Genomic DNA, 7,395 nt, shown 5'->3' on the forward strand with positions numbered 1-7,395 from the left:
GGGTGAATTCATCCCAGCGGGGCTCCAGCCTGATCTTGGTTTAAGATCAGTAGGTTGGGAGTCGGAGTAGGGAAAGATCCCCAGTCTTCCCTCCCTCCACCCCGGGATGATTCGTGATGGACAGAACGAAGATGAGGAAGCTAGTGAAATCTCAGCTTCTCCATACTGGGGATTGCTTAGTATGACTGAACAGAAGCCGGTGCTTTAGGAAGATTAGATCTAGAGTTTGCCCGGGATTTGGGGTTTGGGTTTCCGAGGGGGAAAGTGAGTTTTGTTGTGGTTGATGTTTGAGTGCTAAGGGTTTTTTGTGTGTATTTTTTCTCCTTGGGAAAATGGATGGGAGGCGAGGTTCCCCCCATCGCCCCAGACTGGAGGAAACGTCTGGGTTCCCCGTGGCTTCCTCTCTCCCTCCCTCCCTCTCCTCCACCTCGGTGGCCCGGCTTTGACCAGCTATTGGAAGGGTCCCTCGCTCCACGCATTCCTCCCCTCCCCCATTCTCACCCCAGGAGGTAAGGAACCTCGGGGAGTCATGGAAATGTTGCTTGGGTCTGGCCTCGTTCAGCGTCGGGGCTACTACGGGACTGGACTAAAGCAGGCTCAGAGTGGCGACTGTGGGGCAGGAGGGCCCGATGGGGGGGAGGAGGAGGAACGCGGCTGAAGAGGGGCCGTGGAGTTCCACTTCCCCCTCGGGTGTCCCGAAGACTTCCTCGACGGTCAGGAATGACTGGAATTCCAGGGCTACCGGGGGGAAAGTACTCTTCCAAATTCAAATGAGCAGAAATCCCCCCTCGGACAAAATTGCGGCTTAGGGATCTGGCCACCGAAGGGGCCGCCGGGGTGGAGTTGTGCGCGCAAATCCATCCAAACTGGGGGCGGAGGGCATCCAAGTCTGGCGGGGTCTCCCCTCTTCCCAAATGGAATCAATGTCCGCTTTCTCACCCCCAAGACTCCCCCGGAACCGGCGGAAATTCGCTTCGGCCCGAGTTGTTCCTCTTCCAGCCTTTTCGGCTACAAATCCTACCCCCCACGCGCGCGCTTCAGATCCCCCCCAAATTCAGCCCCGGGGAATTGCGGGATTGCCCCCACGCCCTCGCCCGTGCGCAGCTCCGGGCCTGGGGTGACACAAGTGACCGGGGTTTCCCGGCATCCTCACTAGTCCCCTGCGTGAGGGGCTGCTTCCCGCACCATTACCCGGTTACACACACCTTGAGACACCACACACAGATGTCTGCAAACGACCTCGCGCGCATCGGCGCTAGTGCGGGGGAGGAAAGCCGGCCCAAGACGCGGGGATGGCCCTCCGGGGACAGGGCCGGGCCGGCTGCACGCGGCCGCTGCAGGAGCTTCCCGGCTAAGCCGTCCTGCGTCCAAACGCAGCCCCGCCGCTGCGCCGGGCCGGGGCACGAACTGCACTAAGGCCTGCGGACCAACAGCTCTCCGATGAAAGCCGGCGTTTCATCCTCAGACGCCGCTTCCGGCTGTCCGAGGGCTGCTCTGACGTCAAGCGCCCTTTCCGCTTCCCGGCCTCGGCGCGGAGGTTCCGGCTGCTTCCCGTTCGCCGGGGCCGGCCTGGAAGCCGAGAGACGGGGTCAGAGCCCCTGGAAAGCCCTCTCTGTCATCTCCAGTCTTTTCTACGAATTTCCTGGACTTTTAAGGAGCGGAAGAAACCTTTTTTTTTTTTTCTTAACAACGCGAACGGAAACGCAAAGAACATTCGGTCCCCTGGCTGGTGGATGTTCAGGTTTGACCTTTCTGGGCTCCCTGACTTCTGGATCCGTACCAGAGCCCCTCCTGGTGAAGAGGCCTGGGACTAACACTCCGAGTCACACGTAGTTACGTTTCGCTGAGGGATCTGGACTAGAAAAGCTAAAGATAAGAAAAGATGGGGAGGGAGGATCATGGCATAAAACGTAGTAACTCAAGCTATCCAGGTCCAACTTCTGCTAGCGTAATCAATGCATTCTGCAATCACATAAAACGGTTTCCACTTTAAAAGCAACCTTTAAAGGTCCATTGTTCTTTGGGGCCTTCCCTTACCCTCCTGCTTTTTCTACTTGTTACCTACTGAATTCAGGACCGTTCCTTGGTCTTCTTCCTCTAACGTCTTCCCCAATTCTCCTTCGTTGAGAAAGATGAAAATTGGTTAGGTGATTCCCTGAGGCAATGAAGGTGGCCCCTTCCTGTCATCCCAGTATCTTCCAACTTTACGTTGGAGATAGAGCTATTCAGAGTAAAGAACCACAGTAAATCAAAACCAAAACCCCAGCACCTCCTGCCAAAGCTTAAGCAACTGGGGATACCCGCCGATGCCTTTTCCAAGGAGACTTAAGGTGCTCTTCATTAGGAATTATACTTTCAATGCAATGAAGATATAGCCAAGCAAACCCCATTAGGATTAAAACCACCAAATCCCTGTGCACACCGTGAAACATCTACCCTGCGTCTCACAATAACCATGTTATCATACCTAGAGATACAAAATTTCTTTTCTGTGTCTCCTCTGTGACCGTAACCTGCAGGTCACGCAAAACCAAGCCGCATTTTCAAAAAATGTAATTTCTAAGACTCTGAAAATCATGCTACTTACTTAAAAAGTTACATTTTATCAGGTCCTTAACACTTTCACATGCTATTCCAAGTTTTACATTGATTTTTACTGATACATAACCAATAACTTTGTTTCAGAAAGAAAAAAGAAAGTCGCAAGACACATTTCTCATCCATGCTAAGTATACTCCGGCTTCCCAAGTATCACTTCAGAGGTGAAGAAGGATGGTGGAGAATCTTGGCTAATGTCACTTATTACATCTCAACCTAAGGCAAAGCACTTCAGCTATGTGGCCCTCAATTACCCCATCTATAAAATGGGGGAGATTGCCTTAGCTCCTCTCTGAGGTCTCTTCAGATTAAAATATGTATATAAATGCTTTATGTCAAAGATTCTTGATAAGTGATTTTTTTGCAACATGGGAAGAGCTGGGACAACTCATTCATAGCTCTGCCACTCCTAAATTCTCTCTCCTCACTGGGGAAGATAAATGCCATATGGAAAAAAAGCCATCATTCCCCCTCCCCCCCAATATACAGAATTACTCAAATATTTTTACATGCTTAAACTACTAGGAACAAAAGTAGGGGGGAGGAGAATGCTCAAAATGTATCAAAGGCAACCAGTGTAAAACCTTAGGGCTTCCAAGATCAAAGAGCATTTACAGGATTACCCTTGAGTTCAAATCCTCTCTCTAAAGTATATCACCTTTATAACATCAAAGTTTCTGGAGGGGAGGGGTGTTACTGAATTTCTTTCCAGGGAAGGAAAGAGGAAGGGAAGTAAGTGGGAAAGAAAGAAAGGAAAAGAAGGAAGGAAAGGGAGGGAAGAAAGGGAAAGAGGGAGGAAAGTGGGAAGGGAAGAAAGGAAAAGAAGGAATGAAAGGAAGGGTGGGAGGAGAGGGAAGGAGGAAGGGAAGAGAAGGAGGGAGGAAAGAGGAAGAGGGAAGGAGGAAGAAAGAAGGAAGGGGGGAGGAAAGGAAGGAAGAAGGAAGGACAGAAGGAAGAAGAAAAACATGTGTTAGGTACTATGTTAAGTGCTGGAAATACAAAAAGGAAGACAATAAATCTACCAAATTGGTGGACAGTTCAGGTTATTTTGATTTGCAAAGTCACAAGAATGATGAGTGGAACCCATAAAATAAACCAAAAAATTATTTTTAAAAATTAGTAATATATTAAAATATTGACTATGGTTGGATTTTGCTCTAAATAACACATTTAATATTTGTGGAAATATGTATATGTGGAAACATGTTTAACATACATTGGATTACTTGCCATCTAGGGGAGGGGTGGGGTGAAGGGAGGGAAATTTGGAAAATAAAGGTGAATGTTGAAAATTATCCATGCATATGTTTTGAAAATAAAAAGCTTTATTTACAAAAAAAGCACATCTAAGACGATCACATGAATGATTTCCTAAATATATGAAATTTGATTGGAAAAGATTCTGAAAAGTTTGGCATTTTATCCATGTCATTCTTTAGGCTCCTAGTTTTCTTATACTGTAGAATTTAGGAAGGATATTGGACATATGCTTGGAAATGGGTGTATTCTTTTAAATGGAAGAATAGGCTTTTTAAAAAAATACTGTGGCAAGGAACTGGAAATTAAGTGGATGTCCATCAGATGGGGAATGGCTGAATAAGTTATGGTATATGAATGTAATGGAAAATTATTGAACAGGATGATTTCAAAAAAGCCTGGAAACTCTTCTATGAACTGATACTAAGCGAAATGAGAAGAACCTTGGTTCTTTATACCTTTGTACAGGGAAACAACAAGATTATGTGATGATCAACCATGATTAGTTTTCTTCAACAGTGAGGTGATTTTTTTTTAATGATAAGCAAGCAAACAACAATTAAAGAAAAATACTATGTTGCTATCCTCCTTCAGTCTCCATAGTCCTTTTTCTAGATGCAGATGGCTCTGTCCACCACAAGTCTATTGGAACAAAAAAGTGATTCAAAGCAATTCCATTAGACTTGTGATGGAAAGGTCTAAATTTTTGTAATTCTACCTGTATAAAGTTAGTTTGAAAGGATCTAAATTGATGTCATTTGGTAAAAGGAAGGTTTGCATCTTATGAAAACTTTAGCTTTCAGCTAAAGATAGCAATGGTTTTAAAAACACAGATTATATTTCACACTTTAACTGGTCTCCTAAAGGAAAGACTTCAGTGTTTCACTATTTATAACTGCCCTATACTATAAATCAGCAAGTGGCTCAAACAATAACTGAGAAATGAAACCTAAACATTCGGAATTACTTTTGAAAGCCAACCTCTGAAATTATTTTCTTCAAAATTTTTTAAAGCTTGAACTTCTATTTCAGCTGGTCTTAAATCAGTCATCAGGTAAATCTCTTCCCCTAGCCAATTACTGTCATCAGTGTCTGTCAATAATGCCTCTGGGGAGACTCAAAACTCTTCCTTTACATTTATGATGGGGACAGGAAGGGAACTCAGGGGCCTGGTGAAATGGGCTCTGCCAATTAAACATAAGAACAAGTCTCAATTTTTTGAAAGGACTACATCATTTACATGTAAAGCAATATAGTAATGCCTTCTCTCACACCACTGTCCTCTCTCCCTGGTCTGGATTTGATGTTAAGTAAATTTTGCATTTCCATGTTCTCTAGTTCTTCTTTGGCCACAGATTCCTTCCTTCTCCACAGATCTAAGAGACTGACTATTCCTTGTTCTCCTAATTTGTTAATGACATCACCCTTTATATCTAAATCATGAATCCAGATGTTAAGTATGAGTTAATGACTATTTTCTGCCATACTAGTTTCCAATTTTCCTATTAGTTTCTATCAAATAGTGAGTTCTTATCCCCAAAGCTGGGGTCTTTGGGTTTGTCAAACATCAGATTACTGTAGTCATTGACTATTTTGACCTGAGAACCTGACCTATTCCACTGATAGCTACTCTATCTCTTAGGCAGCACCAAAATGGTGTTGATGACCACTGCTTTATAATAGTTTTAGGTCTGGCACAGCTATGCCACATTTATTAGCATTTTTTTTCTATTAATTCCCTTGAAATTCTTGACCTTTTGTTCTACAATATGTTTATGTATAAATATGTAGATACATATGTACACCAGACACATATGTACACACACATATCTTTTCTATTTCCGCTGATTCTTTGCTTAAATTCTGCTCTTTAACTTTCCTTACTATTATTTAATCTTTCCCCACCAATGGATCCCTCCCTTGTCTTCTTTGCTTCCCTATTCACCTTTCCCTCCCCCCTTATTTCTTTACACATTTTGGCAGGTGCTCTGCCCTTCATGATATATATGTAGTGTTCTCCATTGAACCCATTCCTGATGTGAGTAGATTTTCAGAACTACAAGCCCTCCTCTAATCTGTGTAACATAATGACTATTTTTATCTTAACTCTGACCCATCTTTCTTTTGAGCTGCTATATTGTTTATGTCAATCTAGGTCAAAGATATATATTTCACATATAAAAAATCATAAGCAATTTGTCCGTGTTGAATTCCTTAAAATTGATCTTTGATATTAGCTTTTATATGTTAAATTTTCTATTAAGTTCGGGGTTAGTTGATAGAAGCTCTTGAAAATCTCCAGGTTCGTTGAATATCCACTTTTTCTTGTTTAATATTAGACGTGATTTTACTGGTTATGATATGGATTTTGGCCAAAGGCCTAGTCCTTTTGATTGTCAGTGGATATGATTCCAGGACCTGCGATCTTTTGTGTGTGTGTGTGTGTGTCTGTTGATAAGTCCTGTACAATTTTAATTATAGCTTTAGCTTTTTAAAATTGTTTTTCTTTTCTTTCTTGCAAAATTTTCTCTTTGATCTGGGGGTTTCAAAACTTGGTGATAATATTTCTATGTTTTCCACAAAGAATCTTGTTGAGGTGGTAATAGATGGATTTTTTTCTAGTTCTATTTTCCTATCACTCCAGGACATTTGTTTGGATCATTTCTTTCATTATTGTGTTAAGGTTCTGTTTTTGTCACAATTTTCAGGAAGTCCAATTATTTATATAGTTTTTCTTCTTGATCTGTTCGTATCATTTTTCTTATGTTTCACATTCTGTAGTATTTTTTCATCCTTTATAATCTGTTTGTTACTTCTTGGTCTTTCATAGCTTCACTGGCTTCCCTTTGCCCAATTCTAATTTTCAAAGGTTATTTTCATATTTGAGACTCTATCTCCTTTTCTACTTGGTTAATTTTTGTTTTCATAATTGTGTTTCTCTTGGATGGCTTTTAGTTTTTTAAGTTTTCCCTCAATGTTGCTGATTTGATTTTTAAATTCTTTTTTTGAGTTCTATAAATTCTCTCTGGGCAGAGAGCCATTTCATGTTACTCTTTGGGGTAGAAGTTTTTGTTCTTACCTCAGTGTTCTCCTCTGAAGATAAACCCTGGTCTTCCTTGTTCCCATAGTAAGTTTCTATATTGGGGTTCTTTCTTCTTTACCAGTTCACTTTTTAAATAAAAGGAATTAGTGTAAGCACTTCTAAATCATGGGGTGGGGAGGAATGGTGCCTCTGGCTTCACTTCAGCAATCCCCTCTGATCAGGAATTCCAAACCAAAAGCTCCACACTCCAACACTGCCACTGCACCCCTGAGGGGCTGGTTTCTTCTCACTCAAGGCATTCAGGATCAGATGAGGTTCCCCAGGCCTCCTGGACTCAGACTCCTACTCCACAAATAGTCCAGGAGGTGAAAGTTTCTGTGATTCCTACTGAGGCTGTAGCCATACCTTGTTAGATCCAGGGTTCCCCATTTGGTTTTTTTTCTTGTAATAATACCCTTTAGATTTAGGTAGTTTATCCATTTTGACCTGATCTTGAT

The 7,395-nt window shown here is 42.6% G+C and overlaps 1 long non-coding RNA gene across 1 annotated transcript; it reads left to right on the forward strand.

Moving 5' to 3' along the window:
- The first annotated feature begins 1,206 nt into the window (after positions 1-1,206).
- LOC127556788 (uncharacterized) lies at positions 1,207-2,927 on the forward strand. The gene is made up of 2 exons (XR_007952507.1): positions 1,207-1,741; positions 2,686-2,927. It is a non-coding gene; the product is annotated as an uncharacterized LOC127556788 (long non-coding RNA).
- Positions 2,928-7,395: the final 4,468 nt, after the last annotated feature.

Source organism: Antechinus flavipes, chromosome 3 (genome assembly GCF_016432865.1).
Source record: "Antechinus flavipes isolate AdamAnt ecotype Samford, QLD, Australia chromosome 3, AdamAnt_v2, whole genome shotgun sequence".
NCBI lineage: Eukaryota > Metazoa > Chordata > Mammalia > Dasyuromorphia > Dasyuridae > Antechinus > Antechinus flavipes.